This window comes from Triturus cristatus, chromosome 6 (assembly GCF_964204655.1).
Source record: "Triturus cristatus chromosome 6, aTriCri1.1, whole genome shotgun sequence".
In the NCBI taxonomy this organism is placed as follows: domain Eukaryota; kingdom Metazoa; phylum Chordata; class Amphibia; order Caudata; family Salamandridae; genus Triturus; species Triturus cristatus.
In genome coordinates this window covers 798,045,366-798,073,339 of record NC_140589.1, presented here as the reverse complement: position 1 = coordinate 798,073,339, position 27,974 = coordinate 798,045,366, and positions in this window count along the sequence as shown.

The window sequence follows — 27,974 nt, the reverse complement described above, 5'->3', positions numbered from 1 at the left end:
AATTTTGATGCAAATAAGACCCTCTCATATTTGTAATTTGTAAAGGAAACGCTCTAGGTATTACAGTTTTGATTACATCAAGATGACGTCAGGCGTTCCACACTTTTGTAATAAATATAGAATGTTAGCAATCTAGTTGTTCATTGGGATACTGTTGAGAGGCAGAGGCCAGGGTCACGGACTCTGAAAATTGAAGGCAGGTAGGAGAGTGCAGAGGCAACAATTTGACCACACTGGGCAGGCAGGAAGGGCAGTGGCAGCAAAACAGACTATAGAGGGCAGTGGAAAGGTGGGCAGGGGCAACAAACCAACAATACAGGACTGGCAAGAGAGGCTGTGGCAATATAAGAGACCATTGTGGGCAGAAGGAAGAGGCAGTGGTAGTACAACCATACATGCCAACAGACCCGTTTCAGCCAGGAAACGTCCAATGTTTTTAAGCTCAAATGGGCTTTATTTGATCTGTCTCCTGTCTACTATCTCCTCCTTTTCAATGGAACTCAAAGGGGAAAATCAATACCCATTTTTTTTTCAAAATCTCCCTCTTACCAAGTTCAAAATGTTCGCAAGTATGGTACATTGGATCATGGTAGGCAGGAGGAATTGGGGTAGGGACATGGACTCGGATAACAGAGGACAGGAGGGACATGGAGAGGTGCACCAAACTGACCCTACAGGGCAGGCATCAGGGTTTGCATCAGCACACAGGGCATGCGGGACGGGAGTGCAGCACAACAATCCATAGAAAGCAATAGGGAGGGGACAGGACCATGCACATGGACAACAGAGAACAGAGGGGAAAGAGGCAATGGTAGCTAGTTGACCTTAATGGACAGACAGGAGAGAAAGCTGCAGCATAACAGACCATAAACGGTAGGAGGGATGGATCAGGGGCATTACAATGGAACAGACAAGCCAGAAGGAGGGGAATAGGGGTCTGCACATGGACACAGAGGGCTGGGGGAAGGGGGCAGGGCAGGAGCAGCAAGATGACCATGGAGGTCAGGCAGGATGGGCACTAGAAACAAGACACACCATGGACAGCAACAATGAGACTATGATGGCATACACACAGACCATGGAGGGAAGGTGGGAGGGGGTCAGGGGCAGCTAGCTGACCACACAGGGAAGGTGGGAGGGGCCATGGCAGCACAGAAGACCATGCATGGAAAGCTGGAGGGTTAGTGGCAGCACAATGGCTATGATGGGCAAGAAGGAGGGTGCAGGGGCATGCACAAAGGACCATGGAGGATAGAAGGGAGGGTCAGGACCTGGGCACAGACAAGAGAGTTCAGGGGAAGGGGCCTCACAACAGACCGCGTGGGGCAGGCAGGAGGAGCAGTTGCAGCACAACAGACCAGGGAGGGCAGAAGGGTGTGGCAGTAAAATGGACCATGGAGGACAGGAGGAAGGGGATAGGGGCATGGCATGTGGAAAGGCAGGGTGGAGGTGGCAGGGACAGGTTACAGTCATCTGACAATGCTAGGCAGGTGGGAGGGGAGTGACAGCTCAACAGAACACTCAGAGTAGATAGGAGTGGCAGGTCCATGGAACATGGTGGGCAAAAAGGATGGAGCAGGGGCATGCACAAAGACATCGGAGGGCAGGGGGAAGGAGAATAGGGGCAGCAAGCTAAGCACAGAGGCTAAGCAGGAGGTCAATGATGGGCCATAGAATTGGGCAATGGAGGGCAGGAGGAGTGGACTGGTACATCATGCTAAATGGAGGGCAGTGGCAGCACATCAGACCATGCATGGCAGGAGGGAGGAGGCTAGTCCATGGATTTAGACAACAGAGTATAGGGAGGAGGTGGATGGGGCAGCAAGCTAACTGTTCAGAGAAGGTGGGTATTAGGAACTTTATTGTTTTTAAAATGTGTGTCTGTGCGAACTACTTAAAATATGAACAAGTATGCAGCATAATCTCACTTTTATTCAGGAAGAAGAGGACGTTTGTGACTGTGACTCCGGGCTCACTTGGAAGAAACACCCCCTGACCCTCCACCTCCCATCGCAAAATGTAATGCCCGTGAAAAGGGTAGGTGGACGCAGTGTTATATAGAACATAGTCCTGAAAGCACGATTGAAAATGAAAATTAGATATAGTATATGGTATAAATTATGCACCAAAAAGTGTGATATAAGATGAACCGGGGCGTAAAATATAATATGCAATACCTTGTGCACCATGACAGATTCATTGGAGAAAGCGAGCTAGCACAGGCACTAGCACGTGCTATGTGATATGTGCCTTGTAGTGTAATATGCACAGGGCAGTGTTGTGTAACCTAACTAGTCTCTAAAGTTGTAATATAAAATATGTGCTGGGGAGTGTAACGTTGCATATGCACTGTGACAAAGATATGGATCCCAGATTGTAATTTGTATGTCATAGCGCTGTGCGTTATAACATAGGCATCGAGGAAGGCACGTTAGATGGGGCAATATAACCCGTGCGAAGGCAAGTTTGGCATGACATATTCACGGGGTGGTGTTACAGTGCACATGGGCTAGAGAGTGTCATAGCATACGCACTAGCTGGTGGAATACAACACAGAGGTGTGTGGCACTCGGCGGGCACTGGTGGGTGTAACACAGCATTGGGCTCAGCCAGGAGCACGCTGTGACTCTCAAGTGAGGTTCGTCTCCTTTCCAGAGAGTAAAATAAAAAGTATTACAAATCCGGCGGTGGATGTATGTGTTATTAACCGTGAGGGGGGTTTCTTGCATAGTTTGGTTGAATTGTTGTCGAATCCCCTTTGAATGGCATGGTGTGCGTGTATATTAAATGTGTCCGTCAATAGCTACCCATGTTTGTATAAATAAACGACAAGGGTGTCTACTTAGAGAGTACCCACCGGCGGGGGCGCCGGGATTAGGCACGGTAGGGCGTCAGACACGTCAGAGCTTCACTAGCGGTGTAAATACATTCCACGTGGATTCATTGTATGCATAGTCGCCTTTTAATGAATATCACGCAAATCGTCATGGTGATAGGTACATACGGTTTGTCCAGCATGTCCTAGGTGTTTCTATAAATATATATATTTTTTTAAATAATAAAAAAGAAAGGCCGGCCCGGGGGATGGGGTCCCTGGGGCCATAAGTGGCCTGAGGAGGGGGGCATTCCTAAAGAATTAAAAAAAAAAAAAGGCTTTGACCCGGGGGTTGGGGTCCCTGGGGCCGATTAAGGCCTTGGGATGGCCAAATTAATTTTTTTCAACAACAAAAATAAGGGTGCAGGCCCTGGGGGATGGGGTCCCCAGGGCCAATAAATTAGAAAAAGAAGGGGGGCCACACAGCCCTCCTTCTTAAAAATATAAAATAAATAAAAGACCGTCATCACGCCGGAGGCCACGCCCCCTCCTTGCAGCACTCTGCAAACGCGCCCCCTGGTCTGTTGTAAGTTGGGGAATTAATTCCCCTTCAATACTGAGGGTCCCTGAGGGCCAACTAGCCCAACAGGTATCTCCAGGGAGCTGCGTTGCAGACAGGTGTTTTGTGGCCATGCCCGTTTTTACACCTCTATGCAACTCAGCACTGTGGCTCTTACTGGAGGTACCTAGTGGGCTAGTTTGACCCTAGGGACCCTTAGGATTCAAGGGGACTTAATCTCCCAACTAAAAACGGCCACAGGGCGTGTTTACACAGTGGTGAAGGGAGGGGATGGGGCCTGAGTTAACATGTGCAAACAAGCCCTGTGGCGCGTTTTAAGTTGGGGAAATAATTCCCCTTCAATCCTGAGGGACCCTGGGGGCCAACTAGCCCACCAGGTGCTTCCAGTAAGCACCACTGCGCTGCGTTGCAGAGAGGTGGTCTAGGCCGTGTCTCTTTTTACATCTCTCTGCAACGCAGCTCTGTGGCGCTTACTGGAGGTACCTAGTGGTCTAGTTGGACCCTAGGGACCCACAGGATTCAAGGGGACTTAATCTCCCAACTTAAAATGGCCACAGGGCGTGTTTACACAGTGGGGAAGGGAGGGGACGGGGCCTGAGGTGACGTGTGCAAACACGCCCTGTGGCGCGTTTTAAGAGGCAGTTTTAATCCCCAGCCCTATTATATACTAGGGGCTTACAGAGGAGGTCATGCGAATCACAGGGGGACCCCAACGCATAGTGTTCCCTAGTGTATGTAGGTGTTTTCACTGTATTCTGAGTGTCTTTTAACATAGCACTGGCTCTAGGACTGGTTAGTCAGACTCAGTTACCACCAGTATCCGTCTGAAAAAGTTGAGGGTACAGGATGATTTTGCAACAAGGCTTCTTTCTGCTCTTCTGTTTGTTCTTTCTGCATTTCTTTTTTTTCTTTCTGTGCGTTTTTTCGTCTTTCTTCACATGTCCTATCTCTGTAGGCATAGTTAGAAATTAGCATTTAAAAAACCTATGAAATTCACTGAAAACACCATAGGTTTCAGGCATGTTATAGTTAGGAATTAGCATTTAAAAAACCTTAGAAATTCACTGAAAAAACCATAGGTTTCAGGGGCGTTATAGTTAGCTGGACTTTTCACTTGTACAAAACCATTGAAATTCCCCCGTTATAGTTAGTTCAGCTAACTATAACTCGCGCGCCCGCAATGCACTGCTGATGACGTCACATATTACATCACTCATGACATGGTCAGTGACATCACTCATGACATCACTGATGACATCTCAAATGACATCACTGATGACATCATCCTTGTGATAGAGTGGCAGACCTCCTCTCCTCCTAATATAACCTTTGATACACACATTCAAAAATAGAAAGTACAATTTTCAAAACAATGGACATACCAATACCAGTTACAACAACCTATTCAGTAAATCTAAGATTCACATACACATCCACTCATTCACCAACACTCCTATACAGTCACTCATACATGTACTCACTCATCATATGTACTCATACACCTATACATCCTGTTACACAATGCCACTCATCCATAGAGTTACTCACACACATAGTCACTCATGCTAATAAAGAATCAAACATCCATTTGCTTGCATATACAGTTATACACACACCACCACACTTACTGCTACAGAAACTTACACATACTTAGTCTTTTAAACAATCCCTTATAGAAACACATACTTTTTCATACAGGAACTCTTTCAATCTCTCACTCTCACATATACTCATTTATATACACCAATAGTCACATATACTAGTTTAAAACATATGAAGTTACTCATGAAGACACTATTGAGACAGTCATTCACTCACTAACACACCCATGCACACACTCATCCACCCATACAGTCCTGCACACATGCTGTCTTCAACACATACAATCAGTGAGTCACTCATTCATGCACCTATGCACTACGTAATACCCCACCAAACCATACAGACACTCAGACACTCATACTGATACTCAAAAAACCAACTAGTAACCTATATAGACACTCATGTAGCTACTCACCAACCCATGCAGCCACTTATACACAAAGTGAGAGACTGATACAGATATTTACATATTTAAACATTACTCACTAAGCCATGTATTCACTAAGATACAATTAATCAGTCAGTTATACAAACAATTTTTCAAAAACAAATCACCCATTTAGACACTTAAATGCCTATTTATTCTTCCATCGACCTTGAGATATACATATATAAAACATATGTAATTTTCAGAAAAACACACATTCACTGGATCAGTGATGTCATCAGTGATGTCATTTGAGATGTCATCAGTGATGTCATGCGTGATGTCACTGACCATGTCATGAGTGATGTAATATGTGACGTCATCAGCAGTGCATTGCGGGCGCGCGAGTTATAGTTAGCTGAACTAAATATAATGGGGGAATTTCAATGGTTTTTTACGAGTAAAAAGTCCAGCTAACTATAATGCCCCTGAAAGCTATGGTTTTTTCAGTGAATATATATATATATATGATGCTTTGAATGGTGATGAAAATGTAATTGGGTCAGGAGGCGAGGAACAAGTGGGAGATTGCGATTGATTGAGCATGGAAATAGTTTGTAAGAGAGCACCTTTAAGTGATGTCATTTGAGATGTCATCAGTGATGTCATCAGTGATGTCACTGACCATGTCATGAGTGATGTAGTATGTGACGTCATCAGCAGTGCATTGCGGGGACGCGAGTTATAGTTAGCTGAACTAACTGTAACAGCCAAATTTCACAGGTTTTGTATGAGTGAAATATCCAACTAACTATAGCGTCCCTGAAACCTGTGGTTTTTACTGTGAATTTCTAAGGTTTTTTAAATGGTAATTTCTAACTATAGCGTCCCTAAAACCTATGGTTTTTTCAGTGAATTTCAAAGGTTTTTTTAAATGCTAATTTCTAACTATAGCGTCCCTAAAACCCATGTTTTTTTAGTGAATTTCAAAGGTTTTTTAAATGCTAATTTCTAACTATAATGTCCCTGAAACCTGTGTTTTCTTCAGTGAATTTGAAAGGTTTTTTAAATGCTAATTTCTAACTATAACGTCCCTGAAACCTGTGGTTTTTTCAGTGAATTTCAAAGGTTTTTTAAATGCTAATTTCTAACTATGCCTACAGAGGTATGACATGTGCAGAAAGTGCAATAAAAGCGCAGAAGAAGCAAGAAAAATGCAAAAAGAGGCAACAGAAGTCCATAAAGTCGAAGAAAGGTGCAGAAAGAAGCAAGACATGTGCACAAAGAACCAACAGAGGAGCAGAAAGAGGCGTTGTTGTATGTCATCCTGTGCCCCCAACTTTTTGCTGATGGGTACTGGTGGTAACTGACTCTGACTAACCAGGCCTAGAGCCAGTGCTATTCTAAAAGACACTGAGAATACAGTGAAAACACATACATACATTAGGGAACACTATGCGTTGGGGTACCCCTGTGATTGGCATGACCTCCTCTGTAAGGCCCTAGTACATAATAGGCCAGGGGGATTAAAACTACCTCTAAGCCAGAGATGCATAAAGATGCTTCTTTAAGTAGTAGTCATGTTTGCAGAGTGGTGGAGAAAGGGTGCTGGGCCTCCGACCGGGACTCAAGAATTCCGCTGCGTAGGACTTACAGGAGGTACCAGGAGGGCTTCTTGGCCCCCAAAGTCCCTCCGGAGAAAATTGGACGTCATCCTCCATCCCATAGTCTGCCAGGAGGCGTGGTTGCAGAGTGGTGGAGAAAGGGAGGCATGTCCTCCTTAGACCTCTTAGCAATCCCACTGTGTGGGACTTACTGAAGGTAACAAGAGGGGTAGTTGGCCCCCAACGACATCCTTGGGGGTCATTTACCCCTCCTATTACCTCCAATAAGTCCTGCTATGAGAACTTAGCAGGATTGCTAAGTTCTCATAGCGTAAGGAGCACGTGCGCACGGAGCACGCACGGAGCACGCACGGATCACGCACGGAGCACGCACGCATGCGCACACGGAGACGGTGTGCGCACCGTCTCGCGTGACCGCAATCCACTGCTGATAACGTCACATAGTTAGAAATTAGCATTTAAAAAACCTTTGAAATTCACTGAAAAAACCGTTGGTTTCAGGGGCGTTCTAGTTAGCTGGACTTTTCACTCGTACAAAACCATTGAAATTCCCCCGTTAAAGTTATAGTCATTGGAGATGTCATCAGTGATGTCATGAGTGATGTCACTGAGCATGTCATGAGTGATGTAATATGTGACGTCAACAGCAGTGGATTGCGGTCGCGCGAGTTATAGTTAGTTGAACTAACTATAACGGGGGAATTTCAATGGTTTTTTACGAGTGAAATGTCCAGCTAACTATAACATGTGTGAAACCTGTGGTTTTTTCAGTGAATTTGTATATATATATCCACAACTACCCACTTCGGAAAGAAGAGGTAGAGGCCACTCGGGGGAGACGTCAGAAGATCTTTATTAATTACAGCGTGTGCATAATGCATTTCAGCCTTTCGGCCTTCCTCAGATGCCGCTGTATGCAAAGAATAACTCCCCCCCACCTTTGAATGTCCAGCGTCTCTCTCATTGGTGGAAATCTGCTGACCCCAGGTCATGTGATGTCAACTCTGCTGCAGTTCTGCCACAACTACAGCTCCCAGAATGCCACGTATCCAGGTGAATGTTGCATGGGAGAGACAAATTCCTGGAAAGGTGCATAGTGTTCAAATGTAGAGTCTTTGCTGAAAATAACAATCTCCCTTGGGTCCCCTTTGATGCTCCAGCCTCTTTGCATGTGTGCCTGCAGGGTTGTGAGACAGGATAACAATGTACCTGCCTCCTCGTCAATGACGATCTGCACCTCGCAGCAATCCCTGACTAGGCATGCACTCAGAGGCGGGCCGGAGTCATATCAATACCTTGATACTTGAAGAAGCTGCAAGCAGTGGGGGCCAGTAATACTCCAGCCTCTTGACAGAGCGGGGCCTCCAAACGCGCCTCTGGCTGGCGTGAACGCATCCACCACTGCCCACTCCGGAAAGAAGAGGTAGAGGCCACTCGGGGGAGACGTCGGAAGATCTTTATTCATTACAGCGTGTGCATAATGCATTTCAGCCTTTCGGCCTTCCTCAGATGCCCCTGTATGCAAAGAATAACTCCACCCCCACCTTTGAATGTCCAGTGTCTCTCCCATTGGCGCAAATCCGCTGACCCAAGGCCATGTGATGTCAACTCTGCTGCAGTTCTGCCACAACTACAGCTCCCAGAATGTCACGTATCCAGGTGAATGTTGCATGGGAGAGACAAATTCCTGGAAAGGTGCATAGTGTTCAAATGCAGAGTCTTTGCTGAAAATAACGATCTCCCTTGGGTTCCCTTTGATGCTCCAGCCTCTTTGCACGTGTGCCTGCAGGGTTGTGAGACAGGATAACAATGTACCTGCCTCCTCGTCAATGATGATCTGCACCTCGCAGCAATCCCTGACTAGGCATGCACTCAGAGGCGGGCCGGAGTCATATCAATACCTTGATACTTGAAGAAGCTGCAAGCAGCGGGGGGCCAGTAATACTCCAGCCTCTTGACAGAGCGGGGCCTCCAAACGCGCCTCTGGCTGGCGTGAACACATCCACCACTGCCCACTCCGGAAAGAAGAGGTAGAGGCCACTCGGGGGAGACGTCGGAAGATCTTCATTAATTACAGCGTGTGCATAATGCTTTTCAGCCTTTCGGCCTTCCTCAGATGTCCCCGTATGCAAAGAATAACTCCACCCCCACCTTTGAATGTCCAGTGTTTCTCTCATTGGCGGAAATCCACTGACCCAAGGCCATGTGATGTCAACTCTGCTGCAGTTCTGCCACAACTAACGCTCCCAGAATGCCACGTATCCAGGTGAGTGTTGCATGGGAGAGACAAATTCCTGGAAAGGTGCGGAGTGTTCAAATAATCCCTTCAGGCACTTGTAAATCCACTCATTCTTCAATACCCCTTGGCATAGATATATATGAAAAATATTTAAAGTTTAGAGAAACACACATTCACTGGATGATGTCATCAGTGATGTCATTTGAGATGTCATCAGTGATGTCACCGACCATGTCATGAGTGATGTAATATGTGACGTCATCAGCAGTGCATTGCTGGCGCACGATTTATAGTTAGCTCAACTGACTATAACTGGTGAATTTCTCTGGTTTTATATGAGTCAAATGTTCAACTAACTATAACGTCTGTAAAACCTATGGTTTTTTCAGTGAATTTCAAAGGTTTTTTTAAATGTTAATGTCATATTTTAATATTAATAAAAACCTATATTTTTCTAATTGTTTTTTAATAGTTTGCTTTAAAAATTATGTAATGTTTTATATCTTCCCAAAAAAATATGCATATCAAACGTTTTTGTTTTGTTGAGAAAACTACAGTCCCGTACCGGTACTCTACCAACCTCGATCAGCACGCCAATCCTATCCACCACATTTAAATGATGTGCATTTCGTATCCGACAGGTTTGTGACACCACGTCCCTCGTAACAACATGTACGTATGAGGTTGCGCCCGCTGCTACTTTAGTATGCGACAGGTACGCACTACCAAGCCATGCGTTACGTCATGAACTTATGGGGTCGTGCCCACTGCGCATTGCAAATGCGACGAGTGCACGCTGCCACATCCTGTGTTACATCATAAATGTACGGCATTGCACCACGAACGCCATTCCCTCATTTTTTTGTCTCAAATCTATATCTAAATAACTTTAAAGTGTATATGAGAGCAAGCGATAATCTAACATATTTTAAACATTTATATATTTCTAACTGTAATAAACGTATATTTTAGCAATTATATTTTCTCAAAATCACGTCGGGTGCGGTCTCCTTCCGCCCTAGGTGCGCGATTGCCATGTGACCAACAAAAACCACTTCATTAGTTCATAACATTTCCCATTGTAACAGTTGGAAAACGCCACCCATTTTACTCAATCTCTGCACTGCATTTGATGAGACACACCTCTTCTGCTTAGAGAGCTTTTTTCTAAACTATTTGCAATGTACACATATCTTACACTACACACAACATGCAACCATCCACTTCATCAATATTCATGGTCTGTAAAGTAGCCTTCCACCTGTGATAGCCATACACCTACAAGTTACATAACCAAAGTTTTCCCCACTACCAGAGGTAACATATTACATACACTGCCCACAGCACAATGTATAATCATACGGCCCAGGGGCACTATCATGCATAGTTAATGGACACACGAACACAGATAGATAGTGAAAGTAGGTATGAGTACATGCGCGCGACACCTTTTTTTACCAGGGTCACATATCCAGTAACGTCTGTGGTGGATGCATGTGGAGTCATTGTAAACCATTCCTCAAGGAATAGTTGCTGCTATCATCTACTACAACAGTAATCATTGGATCACACACAGACATTCAATAATAAAAGAATCAATAGTTTGTACTGCAGTAAGGTAGGGACAGTAGATGTGAAGTAATAAAGAAAAATATTCTATCTTAAAAGAAACACAACTTATAGTATACTGGGACACAATTAATAGATCAGAAATAATACACAAAAAGATTTTATCATAAAGGGTCCATCAGTTTTAGTGCACTTAGAAAGTCACATCAAAATCATTCAGCATGTCAACAACCAGCAATGATGTGTGCTGTAGACGGGCAGGCCGTACTTGGAGTAATATCTGTTGCCATCAACAGAACATCATCAGCAATAGCAACTCAATCTAAATTTTGAACACTGCTGTCTACAGTGTAGGCCAGAGAGAGGTCAGCATGGGACCACAGCTACGTAAGGTGGAATGCAGCTACACAGTTTGTCGTACGCGAAGCAACAAAAAGCGTGTCTGGAGCCTGTAATAATACGTATTCATGGTGTAGACAGAGCACACTGGAGCAATGTCTTTTCCTACAGAACTGTGTCATCTACAAGACCAACTCGATCCGAATTGTGAACACTGCTATCTGCAGTGTTAATTGTAAACAGTACTCACACAGACATTCATGAATACTTTCTCTCACTTCCTCTTAACAAAAGACAACAACAGAAATTGCAGAAAAATCTGCAATAAATAAAACAAAACAATTCAAATACCATTTCTGCTGTCTACAGTGTGGACTATTCAGTTCTCCTTTGCACTTGCAAATTAAATTTGGTCATTGTACTAAACCTATAAGTCATTTAAAAAAATGTCTTCAAAGAAGTATCCTAAAAACATAATATGTATATTCCAATAGACGTTTTAGTTACTTGACTACTGGATTCTATAATTAAACAATCAGCACTCGATCTGAATTGTGAACACTTATGTCTGCATTGTAGGCCAGACTCACTATTCATTAACACCTGACAGCCATGTACCGTTCAATTCGAAAGCATGGACTTGCTTGCAGCAGATCAAAAGGGGTACACAGAAATAATATCAAACTTCAACTTCTGACATCCTCAATCATACAATCAAGACCCCATTTCACTGTTCGGACCTGCTGTACCACAGTGTACTCCACCGACTAGTGTCAATCAAGAACAATAATAATGTGCAACAGTTAGGTATGGAAACACCGAGTCTGATGCACCTCAACAGAGGGAGTTCCATGAAAACCAAGCAACAAGTAATATCGGACATCTTCCATTGTGGAATCAAGACACGGTTCCACTGTTGGGACCTACAGTTGCTTGCACCTGGTCAAAGGGAGTACCTTCATCTCCACTCTCAGATGCAGTTGTAACATCGTCCATGGTGGGATCAGGACGTCATTCCACTGTTGGGACCTAGAGTTGATTGCACCTGCTCAGAAGGGATACACAGAAATTATCACAGACTTTAACTTCTGACATCCTCAATCATAGAATCAAGACCCCGTTTCACTGTTCGGACCTGCTGTACCGCATTGCAATTTCAACTTCATGCATAGCAATGGCTGCTTCATTTTCTAGTACTGCTCGTCCAAGAAGATCGTGACTACATGGACCACTAGTTTCACTATCTTGAGAACTTTCATAACTAATTTCAGCTGTAATAGTTTTTTTCTGTTCAACTTCATCATTCAACATTTTTAAATATATAGCAAAAATTGTACATGCAACGCTACTTTTACATGTATTACAAGAATCTTCGTAACAGTCAAAGTCTCCAAATAATTCACTTTCACTACACCATGAATTAAACAGTTGCAGAAGTGCTAAATAGTAAAATTCTCCCTTATCTAAACTTTCATAACTAACTTTCTTGTGGTTTATGAGATTACTCTTTGCATCTTTTACTAAACAACCATAACATTTAACTACTGCATATTTGCCTTCTTTTACATTCTCTTTATCATTTCAAGCTGTAATGTTGAAGTACTTTTCGGTTAGTACGTGTCCAACATATTAGTTTTAAGATTGTCTGTACTGTCTGCTTCATTTACTGCTAATTCTTCAATTTCTTCAAATCATTTCAAGACTCCATTTTGTTTGCAGGCAAGACCTAAACTTACCCAAATGATTCCTTGTGACTTTGAATTTAAACTTGATGAGCACAATCAGTCTGAACATCCATACAATCCAATTTCTTGGTGGGAAAGCATTTTCAAAGTAAAACTGTACAATTCTTTACTAAGGCTTTTCTCTTGTGTAATTTCTTCCCACTGTTCTTTCATCTCTATTTCTTCTGATTTTGTTATGTACGATGTAACGCAACATGCAACAGCAATTGAGTTATCTGCAACATACTGAATGTCCATGTTCGCATTCCACATTTTTAAAATGACTGGATTGTAATCATTGATATACTTTGACACTTCTCTTATTTTTAACTTGTAGTTATTCCTTTGAGATTTCCAAGTTATTGTGTGCCGTACAGAAGAAAAAAAATAAATTACGCTTCCTTTACAAATGACTGGACAGGAGAAACCAAACCGACATCTTGTGTAAAATTTTCCTTTAAAGTTGTAGTTTCTTCTGCAATACTTTCAACAGCTGTGACTTTGGAAACGTCAAACTTGCTATCTCAAGCTTCTATCTCCTTCTTCTCTTGGTGTCTCACATGTCACATACTATTCAATGAAAAACAATACTGTTTCATCAAAATCATCTCCAAATTTAGGTTCATCCTTGATCCATAGTAGCATATGTATATGAGGTGCACCTCTTGCTTGATACTCCTTTCTCCAAAAGAAATCGGTAACCTCTCCAAGAGCTGTATTCTTTTTATTGCAGATAAAAGATATTATAGGTTGAAACCTATCATTACAATATCTGCCCACATATACAGGATCCAATCAACACAGTTCACCACGAGTCTTTATTTCAACACTTTTTATATCAGAATTTGCTTCTCTTAGAAAGTCAAGCACATCATCCCATGCATACTCTGCACAGCTAAGTGAGACAAACCATGTTCTTGTACCTACGTTCCGTAACACACACTTGAGTTCTTCATGACGACAATACTAATACTCATTTGTTCCACGTCGACATGCCATCAAATTGATTAAGTGTCCTTCTAAATTTTCATATCTTTCTTGAAGTTTCTCCACAAATTCTTTCGCAGAAAGAATTTATTGTAGAACTTTAGTTTTAAGTATGTGGTTCACTGCATACGACAAAGAAGATAGATCACTTTCAAACAAAAAGGTGAAATATGTTTGAAAATCTAGTATCTTCAGAATATAATCTGAAATTTCAAGTGGTCAAATAGAGAAAGTGGACAAGTCAAGGACTGAAGATATTTATGAACATTACACAATGTGTTCTTTGCATTCAAAAGAAGTAATAGGAAGCAGCATTGAGTTATTTGAAATGAAAAAAGCACAGGGAGCTCCAATAAGTGTATGGGAGAAAACCTTGGGAGGTCATTATTTTCCACAGCTGTTTCCTACAGGAGAAGGTGGACGGTATAATGATCCACCTGTACCAATTGCAGCTTCAGAATATCGATCAACAAGATTCATCTTCTAAACTTATTACCTGTTCACTCACGTTTACAGTTTTGTAATAAATATTGTTCTCTATAAGATATAAGGTAGCCTTTTCAACTTTATTAACATCCACAAAATCTTTCCATATTTTGCGACTTTTTGTTACTACAACATTTACTAGAATGACTACTGCCGAATATTCCTCTTTCAATCCAGCAATAGTTTCAATATTTTTCTTAAAATCCAAAGGAAAGTACACCACTCTTCCTTCAAACCTCTTTGCAAGTTTGTTTGTGACAGTTTACATGTTTTAGGCTCCATCCGAATTATAGTTTGAAAAGAATTAACACATTGAATTAGAACAGACTCATATGTATTCAATTCTGCCAGTTCCTCCAGAATAGCTACTAATTCTAAGTTATTATGTACTGCTCTAAAAGGCTTTTTGTTCTCTTCTTATTTGTTATAACAATATTTACATAAACGTTGATCACTACCTAACTCAAATTGACCTTCCTTCAACAAGTAAATTGTAAATTCTACCCACTTACCATTGTTCTTCTTTTCACTTTTCAAATACAAATCAACATTCCTACTTTGACTTTTATAATCAGTACATCGACAACAAACACAGACATAGTCTCGTATTTCACACGACACTACATTAAACTTTCCAATTTCTTCTTCAAACTGATCAGTGCTAATCACTTTCCCATCTCCTCCAACATCTGTAATTGTCAAACTTTCACGTTCTATGAACTGCTCCTCTGAACCAAAATATTGCATTTCAATATCATCACACTTTTTTTGAACAACTAATAAAGAAGCATATAAAAGACTTGTACTCATTCACTTAAAAATAATGCAGAACTTTTTACATAGTACACTTTCCTCATGAACTTCTGCATTTCTGAATAACATACTGCTAACATCCTCAACTGATAAAAAACCCTTTTACAAACTTTTCTTCAAAGACAAGCCAGAGAATGCCCGTACTTCTCAGTATATTTTCTTACATGACATAGATCTAGTCCTTGTAACAACTTAACGTTCTGTTTAATACTTTCTCTTCAAAATCACAATCAATAACTTCTGTTTTAAATTGAAAGCACTATCCACTATACTTTCAATATGCTGTTTCTCTTTCAATTCAAAAACATTCCTTTTATATTTGAAGCATTCTTTCATGGAATTCTGAATCACTCTAGATCGAAAAAGTCTCTGACGATTTTCATGAAACTCTTTTTGTCTCAGTAACAGATACTATTTCTTTATCATCTTTCCTTTTCCTGGTATTTGAAATTGAACTCTGCTTCACCTTTCTTGAAAAATTTCTATTTTTCCTCTTGTGTGATCCTTTTTTCATCTTGTACTTACAGTAGAGCAAAGTTTTTCTGTACTACTCCCATTTTTTCCAAATACAAACTTTTGCCTTTTGCACAAATATATATTTTTCTTATCTTTTCTTTTCTTTTCATTTTTACTTCTTCTTGGCATTTCCAAATTTTAATCCAATCGAAATAATTTTCTGAAAAAAAGAAAGATTCAATTATTTTTCACATTTATTCACTATGTTAAAATTATAACATACAATTACAAAACTTCCACTAACGACTTCCACACCCAATGCTGCAACGTGATTGAACACGACAGAGCAGCACTAACATGACAAGTAGTGCCATAGAACATACAGCAAGTATTTATTTAATTATTTACAAACACCTTTAAAATGTATATGTAACTGCACTACTTCGTACTTTTCACCTCTCCGCCGCACCCCACCAACCCACACCACTCTCTCTGCAACCCACCACAGACAACTTTATAGATAGTATTTAAAAAAAATTTAATTCTATGTACTTAAGATGATATTATCAACCAAAAAGCACATACAAAAATCACCATTATTAGCCTACAATTTTATCTACAACTTTCCAAACATGACACTGCCCCCCCCGGATTTTAGTGTGGGGGGGGAGGGGTCTCTGTGTGTGTCTGAGCAACAGCACTTGCTTGCACTTTATTTTAGGTGGCCTCAAAACAGGTCTTTATGGGGTCTACTTTCAGGCCTCGCTAACCTCATCCCTTTTGTTTTTCTTTATTGCACTGCAGTGAGACTGTGAGAGCATGCACATTACTCACTACTTAGAAGTGCAGACATCATGCCAGGTGACTCGCATTGTAGGAGAAGGGAAATCCTTTAAAAAGACACTTTTTCTCTCAGAATTTCCCTTCTCTTTTTGCAACGCAGGAGCAACATCATCGTGGGGTAATTAGCAAACACACCACCAGGCGCGTATCGCCCATTGCCCCGGACTCTCTCAAACAGCTTCGAGCGCACACACACAGCCACACCCGAGTACTTCACAGGTTTTCAAAAGATCATTTTTTGGTAAAGAAGACCCTGTTCTTTTTCACCCCTTTTTACAGCCCCTACATCCCCACTCTGCCTATTGCTGAAAAAATTAGGCTCCACCGCAATCTCGCTCTGCTTGCGTCTCTTGAAACGACCACAAGCAAGCAACTCCAGCACGAACCTGCTCTGACCATACACACTCTCTACGAAAACACACGCTTTGCCTGCCTCACTTAGTTCTCACACCCCCACTTTAATATGAACATAAAAGCTTTCCACTTACTTTTATATTCCTCTACTGTACTTCACATGGAAATATAGAAATCAAGGTTCTCACCACCCCAAATTACCTCTCTGGTATACTTTCTCAAATGTAAGAAATACAGGTACTCAGTATCTGTCAGTCACGGCCACTTTTAAACAGTGTACCTATATACAACTCGACAAAACGCTATGTTTCTAAATTAACGTCTTACACTTAAAAGCTCCTTTACATTTCTTTCGCTATATGTACCTTTCTTTAAAACACCACCACAGAAGGATTGTGAAATATGCTCCACAAAGAGCAACTCAAAGCTTTGTTATTCTTTGTAAAATAATCTCCCTGTCAATGCTTTTCGCAAACCTTTTCGACCCCTTAACAGGCTGGATGGATGAGTGTAATACGTCCTATTTAGGATCGGGGGTGGACGATGCCCGAAAATAAGAACGTATAGTTGAATAAAAGGCGGGTGGATGTACGGCCAGATGCATCAATGCATATATACATAGATGGATGTATCAATGTATGAATGGAAGGATAAATGAATACAGGGACCAGTACTTACGATAGACTGGTGGACTGATAGATGCTCAGGATTGGTTATGGGACAGATGTATCTATGGATAAATAGGCGTATGGCTGCATGAATGACACAGTGCTTACAATAGGTGAGTGCGCTCATAGATGCTTAAGATAAGTGCAGGAACAGAATGTATGCATCAATTAAAAGATTTTTGGATGGCGCAGTGCTTAGGATAGATGAATGCTGGGCTTTAATTGGGCCGGGTCTGAGGACCAGCATTTATTTTCAAGTAGCCTCCAAAAGGGTCTCTATCAGGCTCTATTTTCAGCCCTCACAAACATAGTACATTTTATTTTCTGCCCTCGCAAATATAGTCAATTCTTTATTTTTTATTGCACTGCAGTGAAAGCATGGACATCGATGTACGCATGCTTATTTTGCTCACTACTGAGAACTGGAGACATCACGCTACGTTACCCACGTTGTAGAAGGAAGGGAAATCCTTTAAAGAATGTTTTTTTCCAAACATAGGATAATTGGAGAGGATTTTCTAAAGCACACAATGATACTTATCTTGATTTAGACCACAGCCCAACTTGCATAGCCCACACCCCTTTAAGAGCTTTGCCCCCCCTCCTTTAGAGCACCCCCACTTTCTGAAACGCTCATAAGCAAAGCATATTAAAACATGCAAATTTGTGAGTAAAACATATACCATGCCATAGGGCACTTTATAAGTGCTCCCAGTGGTACCACATCACCTTTATTAGCTTGACATCTGCACGTTACTATATTCTGTGTTTTAATCAGAAACATACACACCTCCCCCACACCCACAACCACCCACGTTCTTCCTTAACCATACAAAATAAAAAAGAAACCTCCACCATTCCTAGTAGCGCCACTATACCCATACACAGGCTTAATTTTAACAGGTGTGTGCCGGAACACTTATCAACAAAAGTATTCAAACATGGAAATTCACGGGAAAAACATGAACAATACCATAGCACGGTTAATAAATGGGCATAGTGAAACTACATTACCTTTACTAACAACACATGCCCACGTTACAAATGTCCGTCTTATAATCAGCAACATACGCACATCCCCCACCCCCACCCATACCATGCTTAACCTTACAAAATCAAATAACGAGCCTCTGCACTCCTGTTACCGCCACAGTAGCCATAGATAGACTTAATGTCAACAGGTGTCTGCCAAAAAGCAAAAGCTATTAAAACTTACAATTTTGCAACTCACACATACACCATACCATAAGACGGTTTATAAATAGTCACAGTACCACTACACCACCTCCACACCGCCCTTGCCTAACTTTACGCAATAAAAGAAAGAGCCGAAGCAGATGTAGAATCGCCAATATAGCCATGCACAGCCTTAACTTCAACAGATGTCTCCTGGAAAGCTCATCAGCAAACTGTATTAAAACATGCAAATTTGCGGGTAAAACATATACCATGCCATAGGGCGCTTTATAAGTGCTCCCAGTGGTACTACATCACCTTTAGTAGCTCCACATCTCCAGGTTACTATATTCTGGATTTCAAACAGCAACATAACTACCTCCCCCACACCCACCCCCGCCCTTGGTTAACAGTAAGAAATCAAATAGAAACCCCCCATTCCTAGTAGCTCCACTATACCCATACACAGGCTTAATTTTAACATGTGTCTACCGGAACACTTATCAGCAAAAAGTATTTAAACATGCAAATTAGCGGGTAAAACATAAACCATCCCATAGCACGGTTTATAAATGGGCCCAGTCGAACTACACCACCTTCACTAGCTAGGCATCTATATGATACGAGTCGTTTAAACACTCTGGAGAGAGTATAGCAGGGCATGGGGAGAGTAAACCAAGTTCTAATTCCCAAACTTTTGATATACAGTCCCTTTACTGTATCTATATTAAAGATATTAAATGGAATGAATAAATGGACGAGTATCTCAAAAGGGATAGTGAAGCTCACCATTAGTAAAACACGAACCACTTCAACACCTACATATATCCACCACAGCGACACAGCCTGACAAATAGTATCACTTATAATCACATGTAGTTCTCTAATGTCAACAAAGTCATACAGAAAATATACCGCACATTTACATTTTTTTATCTCTCACACATTTATAAAACATCTCTTCTAAAAAAGCACTCCCCAACTACTTCTATTCCCTAAGAACAGACAATACTTAATACGTTTACTACCATATATTTTAGTATATCTACCTTTTTATTATTCACTAGTCAGAAACTACAAAAACTATTAACTATACCCAAATGCAAACCAGAAACCATATTCTTATTATATCTCAACTTAGTATCACATGATTCAAACTATGCGTACATATTAAAAAAACATATCACTTTTCCTATCTCCATCTCCTCTCCATGTAATCTTCAAACACTGTACACGGCACCACTGTACAACAACCTACCCTGACTTACATTCAAACCTACCTCTCAGTGTCAAAAATAAGACCACAACCTGCCCACATAACATTTCTGCATTTCGGTTTATCGCTTTTAACTTAATAACACACACGTCTCCTACCACCACCCCCCACCCCACTATTTCCACAAAAAGTATCAGTTCAAAACGTGCAACATTTTCTTTATCTCCCCAAATACATTACAAACTCAAATTAACGCTGTACCTCATTTTCAAAACAATACAGTCCTATAAAGATGACAAACTGCACTTCTTCTGTGTGAAAAATTCCTAAACATATATAAAATACTTATATAACAACAGCTCAAATGTTATACTTATTTCATAACCAATATCAAACACCACACTTTACTAACACTATATTACTTTGAAATAAAAAATACTTTCAAAATAAAAACATCACCTCAAATACTTAATCAATACTATAAAACACAAAACACACCTTGTTCATTTCTAACTCACCTTTGTAGTTGTTATCCAGATTTCAAAAGACACACACATACAATTCTCTCTTTCTCACATAGTACATGTAAAGCTCCGACTTCATCAAGAATGAAACCAGAAATGGCACAATTTCTCTGTGGCTCCACACATAAATACATGTAAAGAACAATTCAGAATACTTCATTCCTTCAACGACATTCCAAAACTTACCTCCATTGGTTAATTTTGAATTTTCCTTCTGAAAAGATACTTATTATTCCGCACCACATACAGATCACAAGTTCAACCTATTATATCACCACACTTTCTGGAACCTTCTATGACACCTGCAGGTTAAAAGTTCATCATTTTATTCTTTGACCTAACGATATACTTTTGCAACATTTTATCAAACATTTAACGGCACGTGCACGTTAAAAGTTCACAATAGGGGTCAGTAGTTCATCAGCTTTATTCCCAACCCCAGCAGCACCTCACCTTACACTCCCAGCACCATCAGACCCGTAGGAGTCAGTGCTTTCCACTTTCCAAATACCAAATTCATTTCATATACATAAATTTACCTTCGCACACCCTATATAACACCCCCTAAGCACCATACACAAGTTACAATGTTCGAAACAAAAGTTCCTCCAAGTAGCTATAACTACATGACTTCACAGCATATTACACACAGTTTGAACTCACGCTTTCATCCCCGAGTCCGGCAGCTGCTCAGCTTAGCAGCATGAGACTGTACACACTACCTCACATATTTTCCGTACCCCAGAACATTCAGACCAGTACGGGTCAGTATTTTGTCCTAGTAGTTATAAACACATGCTGACACTACTTCCACAGCTGTACTGCAGCGGCCACGGCACATGACTTCACAGCATAAGACACACAATTTAGACTCACGCTCTAATCCCCGGGTCCTGCACCACCTCACCTTAGCAGCATCACACTCTAGGCAATACCTCACTTAATTTTCGTAGCCTAGCTCTTTCACACTGGTAGGTATCGTTAGTTCACTTCGCCCCCCCCCTCTATAACACCCCACAGAGGTTACAGTGCTCCTACCCTCCTATTTCCTACTTTTTTCGCCCTTTTTTCCCCTTACTCGCTTCAACGGAATCACAAAATAGCAGCCAACACTTCCTCCTTCCATGAGACTCTAGACAATACATCACAAATTTTCCGTACCCAGGACTTTCACACCACTACGGGTCAGTAGTTCATCCTAGTAGGTATAAACACATGCTGACACTACTTCCACAACTGTACTGCAGCGGCCAGGGCACATGACTTCACAGCATAAGACACACAGTGTGGGCTCACGCTTTAATCCTCGAGTCGCGCACAAGCTCACCTTAGAAACATCACACACTAGTCAATGCCTCACTTAATTTTCATAGCCTAGAACTTTCACACCGGTAGGTGTGATTAGTTCACTTTGCACCCCCTCTATAGCACACCCTAAACACTCCACAAAGGTTACAGTGATCCTACCCTCCTCTTTCCCACATTTTTCGCCCTTTTTCCCCCTTACTCACTTCAACGGAATCACAAAATGGTGGCCAACACTTCCTAGTTGCGAACGCTCACAGCGCTCGCAGTCAATCGGCAGCAAGCTCGTGCTCGTAACGCCTCAGCCAATCAGATGGCAGTATTCCCAAATATCGATATCTGTAAATTTCAATATTTCTCAAAAACTACTGAACGGATTTACACCAAATAAACAAAAGCATGCTTTCTAGACCACGACCCTTCTCCCTGCCAAATTTGGGATAATTCCGTTCACCCGTTCAACCTGTAGCCTTGTCTAAAGTTTCATATGGAAATTAACATTGAAAAAACACGTTTTGGGACCCCCCTTTTTTCTCGGCCCCCCCCTTGACGAATCATCCCCAAACTTTCAACATAGGAGCTGATCTCAACAAAGAATTAGTTTTGAAAATTCCACGAACATTCATCAATCAGCGCCAAAGTTATTGCGAATAGAATGTTGCCATTTTCCTATAGTAACTAGGTTCTAACTAGAACTACCTATTGGCGACCGCCAGTAGGTAATATATATATATATATATTCACTTAAAAAAACATAGGTTTCACACATGTTATAGTTAGGTGGATATTTCTCTCGTAAAAAACCAATGAAATTCCCCCGTTATAGTTAGTTCAGCTAACTATAACTCGCGCGACCGCAATCCACTGCTGATGACATCACATATTACATCACTCATGACATGCTCAGTGGCATCACTCATGACATCACTGATGACATCATCCTTGTGATAGAGTGGCGGCCGCGCGAGTTATAGTTATCTGAACTAACTATAACGGGGAATTTCATTGGTTTTTTACGAGAGAAATATCCACCTAACTATAACATGTGTGAAACCTATGGTTTTTTAAGTGAATTTGCAAGGTTTTTTAAATGCTAATTCCTAACTATAACGTGTGTGAAACCTATGTTTTTTTCAGTGAATTTGTATGTTTTGTTAAATGCTAAGTTATGTATGTATTAATTTTTTTTTATATATTTATTTTACAATAAACTACGTATTAGAAAAAAAAAAAAAAATTTTTTTTTGGGGGGGGGGTTTCACCGTGCGCGCACCCCCGCGACTTTAAAAAAAAAATTAAAATGTTTCTTTCTGCCTTCGGGGTCCTTCAGAGACCCCCTGACAAAGGCTAGGGGGCCAGGAACTCTCTACCCTGCCCCCTTTTCACGTTCGCCACCTTCCTTTTTCACTCTCACACTGAAAACAAACAAAATGGCGGCCGACACTTCCTGATTTCGACCGATTCGAACGTTGACTAACATGTAACCACCAATCAGAATTACGCTCGCGCACGTTAGGGTGCTCGCACGGTGCGCACACGGTGCGCGGCTATAGATATGTATGTGCTTTTAACTGCAATTTTCTCAGGAACTACTGAACAGATTGACTCCATATATGCAAAAGGCACATCCCTGAGCTGAGGACTACCTCTCTGCCAAATTTCAAGTAATTCTGTTCAGCCGTTCGGGCTGTACCTTGGACTAAAGGTCCCTATGGAAAATTGCATGGGGAAAACGCGTTTTGGGACCCCCCTTTTTTCTCAGCCCCCGCTTGACGAATCCGCCCGAGACTTTCAGGGTAGGAGCGGAGCGGAGCGCCCCACCTATTTTGAAAATTTCGCGAGGATTCGTCAACCGGCGCCAAAGTTATTCCAAATAGAATGTTGCGGATTTCCTATGGAAACACGGTCCTAACTATAACTATCATCTGGCGACCGCCAGTAGATAATTTTCAAAATAGGTGGGGCGCTCCGCTCCGCTCCTACCCTGAAAGTCTCGGGGGGATTCGTCAAGCGGGGGCTGAGAAAAAAGGGGGGTCCCAAAACGCGTTTTCCCCATGCAATTTTCCATAGGGACCTTTAGTCCAAGGTACAGCCCGAACGGCTGAACAGAATTACTTGAAATTTGGCAGAGGTAGTCCTCAGCTCAGGGATGTGCCTTTTGCATATATGGAGTCAATCCGTTCAGTAGTTCCTGAGAAAATCAAAAGTAAAATCACATATATATATCTGGGCGGAGCCTAACCACACATCTCGTCCTGACATCTGATTGGCTGTCAGTACTTCATCCAAGAAGTGTTGGCAGCCATCTTGGGACCAATATACATGATAGCACCTCATTAAAAAGCATTGCAGTTAATAGAAGGTTTTAAGACTTTAGTTACATTATAAATCATTTGTTGATGGTACCATACTCATTTTAGGAATTGTGGTGTGTTCTAAGGTGATTTTACCATGTGAAAAAGCCTTCTGCTGTGATATCACGAACCATGTTTGAGAGAAAACTATTTTCTCATACTTTTCCCACAGAGGCAGGGGTGGGGGAATCATATCGCCGGACGCCCGAACCATGGGGCATATCAACAAGGGCTTTATCTCTGCTTTTTTGGCTTTAAAAGCCAAAAAATGAGAGATAAAACTAACGCCCTATCAACAATAGGGTGCTAACATGCAAATTTGCATGTTAGCACCCTTTTACTCTACGCTTCCCTTTGCATCTCTAATGAGATGCAAAGGGGGCGTTCCAGAGTAAAATAATAGGAGAAATGTCGCTAAGCGACATTTCTCCTATTATCAAGAATGTCGCTAACCCTGTTAGAGACAAAAAAAGCAGCGCTAACCGCGGTTAACGCTGCTTTTTTACGTCTGGTATTTTTCTGACTTAGCCATGATATCCTATGGAAGGAGGATATCATGGCTAAGTTTGCCTGTCCCTATCAACAAGGTAACGTGAGATTATCGCTGGGTTTCCAGCGATAATCTCACGTTAGCCTGTTAGCGTGAGGATTTTTATCGCTATTGAGATAAGCGTTGCTAATAGCACGCTATCTCAGCGATAAAAATTCACGCTAGCCGGCGATAATTATCCTAGCGCTAAGTGCGCTTAGAGATAATTATCGCCGGTTGTAGTTGATATGCCCCCATGTTGTTTATATTGACGGGCAAGAAGATTTATTGTCTATTTATGTCCGAAGGACATGTAGACATTAATCACGTTTTAATCACGTTAAAACAACAGGCTGTGGGCACTCTGGGGCTCACAGCCAATCTGAAGCTTGCAGAGAGCCTTTGGCGGCATCTGATTGGCTAGCAGCCCATGACTGGGCTCTAGCCAGTGATTGGCTGGGGGAGTGAAACGTCACTCAGCCTCTGCAAGCAGTAGTCCGTGGCCGCCACGAGGCTTGCAATAAGCATTCAGGTAAAATAAGCAGTTTTGCCAGCTTGAATTGTGTGATATTGTGACGGAGGTGCTGCGATTTTCTTTTATATATATTTTTAGCAACCGTGCGTGGGTAGATTAATTAGTACAAAAGCCTAGGCCTGGCCCGCCTCGACGTCTCAGATGAGGACGTCAAAAAAGCGTATCGCAAGCAGGCGCGCTGCGCTGCGCTACCACCGCTTCATGGGGGAAACACCCATTACAACGAATTCAGATTCACGCGCTGCCATCGCAACGCGGGTTTAACATCGCGGGTCCGGAGCCTTCATACCGCAGATGGAAACAGATCTGCAGATTAATGCTTTCAAAAGAGACATCCGTTGGTGACTTGCAATTTATAACTTAAAGTCCTAATATAGAATAGTGAACTATTAACTTTCAGCCCAGAACTGCATAAACACACCGACAAATATACATTTCAAAATTGATTAATGTTGCAAAGAGGGTACATTTGGCGAAAAAAACGATTCTTATTATTAAAGGAAGCTCCCAACTTTGCTGTTTTTTTTTCGACTCTGCGTTTGTGCTTCTCCACACCAAGCACTGTTAAACTGCTGCCTACCAGTATGGGTGACATGTGACTCCTACACTTTCACTCCTTTGGCTTATGGGCAAAAAAACATTGTTGCACACGGCGCAGCCAGCACTAAAAGCTTTTGAAGCACCTGCTGCAGCGTTTCTTTCCGCCGGCCATTACCAGGCCTCACAGAAATGTGTAGAAAACTCGAGTGATGAATTACCATCCTGGAAAGAGATCCGTGTTTTGTATAGTTGAGGTTGTGACCTCTGTGAAGTTAGTACAGAGTGTTAATATGCCTGCTGCAAAGAACATGTACGAAGTCGATTACAGAGTGCATAGGATGGAAACAGATGTGCAGATTAATGCTTTCAAAAGAGACATCCGTTGGTGACTTGCAATTTATAACTTAAAGTCCTAATATAGAATAGTGAGCTATTAACTTTCAGCCCAGAACTGCGTAAACACACCGACAAATATACATTACAAAATTGATTAATTTTGCAAAGAGGGTACATTTGGCGAAAAGATCCGTGTTTTGTATAGTTGAGGTTGTGACCTCGGTGAAGTTAGTGCAGAGGGTTAATATGCCTGCTGCAAAGAACATGTACGAAGTCGATTACAGAGTGCATAGGATGGAAACAGATGTGCAGATTAATGCTTTCAAAAGAGACATCCGTTGGTGACTTGCAATTTATAACTTAAAGTCCTAATATAGAATAGTGAGCTATTAACTTTCAGCCCAGAACTGCGTAAACACACCGACAAATATACATTACAAAATTGATTAATGTTGCAAAGAGGGTACTTTTGGCGAAAAAACGATTCTTATTATTAAAGGAAGCTCCCAAATTTGCTGTTTCTTTTTTGACTCTGCGTTTGTGCTTCTCCACACCAAGCACTCTTAAACTACTGCCTACCAGTATGGGTGACATGTGACTCCTACACTTTCACTCCTTTGGCTTATGGGCAAAAAAACATTGTCGCACACGGCGCAGCCAGCACTAAAAGCTTTCAAAGCACCTGCTGCAGCGTTTCTTTCCGCCGGCAATTACCAGGCCTCACAGAAATGTGTAGGAAACTTGTGTGATAAATTACCATCCTGGAAAGAGATCCGTATTTTGTATAGTTGAGGTTGTGACCTCGGTGAAGTTAGTGCAGAGGGTTAATATGCCTGCTGCAAAGAACATGTACGAAGTCGATTACAGAGTGCATAGGATGGAAACAGATGTGCAGATTAATGCTTTCAAAAGAGACATCCGTTGGTGACTTGCAATTTATAACTTAAAGTCCTAATATAGAATAGTGAGCTATTAAGTTTCAGCCCAGAACTGCATAAACACACCGACAAATATACATTACAAAATTGATTAATGTTGCAAAGAGGGTACATTTGGCGAAAAGATCCGTGTTTTGTATAGTTGAGGTTGTGACCTCGGTGAAGTTAGTGCAGAGGGTTAATATGCCTGCTGCAAAGAACATGTACAAAGTCGATTACAGAGTGCATAGGATGGGAACAGATCTGCAGATTAATGCTTTCAAAAGAGACATCCGTTGGTGACTTGCAATTTATAACTTAAAGTCCTAATATAGAATAGTGAGCTATTAACTTTCAGCCCATAACTGCGTAAACACACCGACAAATATACATTACACAATTGATTAATGTTGCAAAGAGGGTACATTTGGCGAAAAAACGATTCTTATTATTAAAGGAAGGTCCCAACTTTGCTGTTTCTTTTTCGATACAACTTACCGATTCGCAAGGAACGTAGGGCTCACGTCTGGCCAGCTGCAAAAGTGAGGGGGAAATGGCAGGAGGCACGCTGGCTGACACCTTTTATATCCCATCCATACGTTTTTACAATGGTGACGGTAAATTAGTACATTACGTATGGTTTGAAACGTACGTATTTTGTGGGAATAAATACACAGCCAAGGGTGACGGTAAATTAGTACATTACGTATGGTTTGAAATGTACGTATTTTGTGGGAATAAATACACAGCCAGAAAAAATGGAAAAAAAGGGGAATAGAAATAAAAGAATTGCCGTCAGGGTTAAGGGGAGGGGGCGCAGGGGGGCAGGGACGCGATAATATCGCTTGACAAGTTTTCCTTTAGCATTATTATTGCACAGCATTCAATGGTTTACTGATTTTAATAAAGCAAAAATATATTAATGTTTCTCTGTCAGCCGGAGCACTTAGGTTTGATGTGAAACGGGGGTAGGTGGGACAAGTGGATTTTACAGGACACGTAGATCTCAGTGGCATTTTGTCCCTTGGACAACTAGATTATTTGGAAAATTCCACACCCCTGCAGAGGTTTGGAA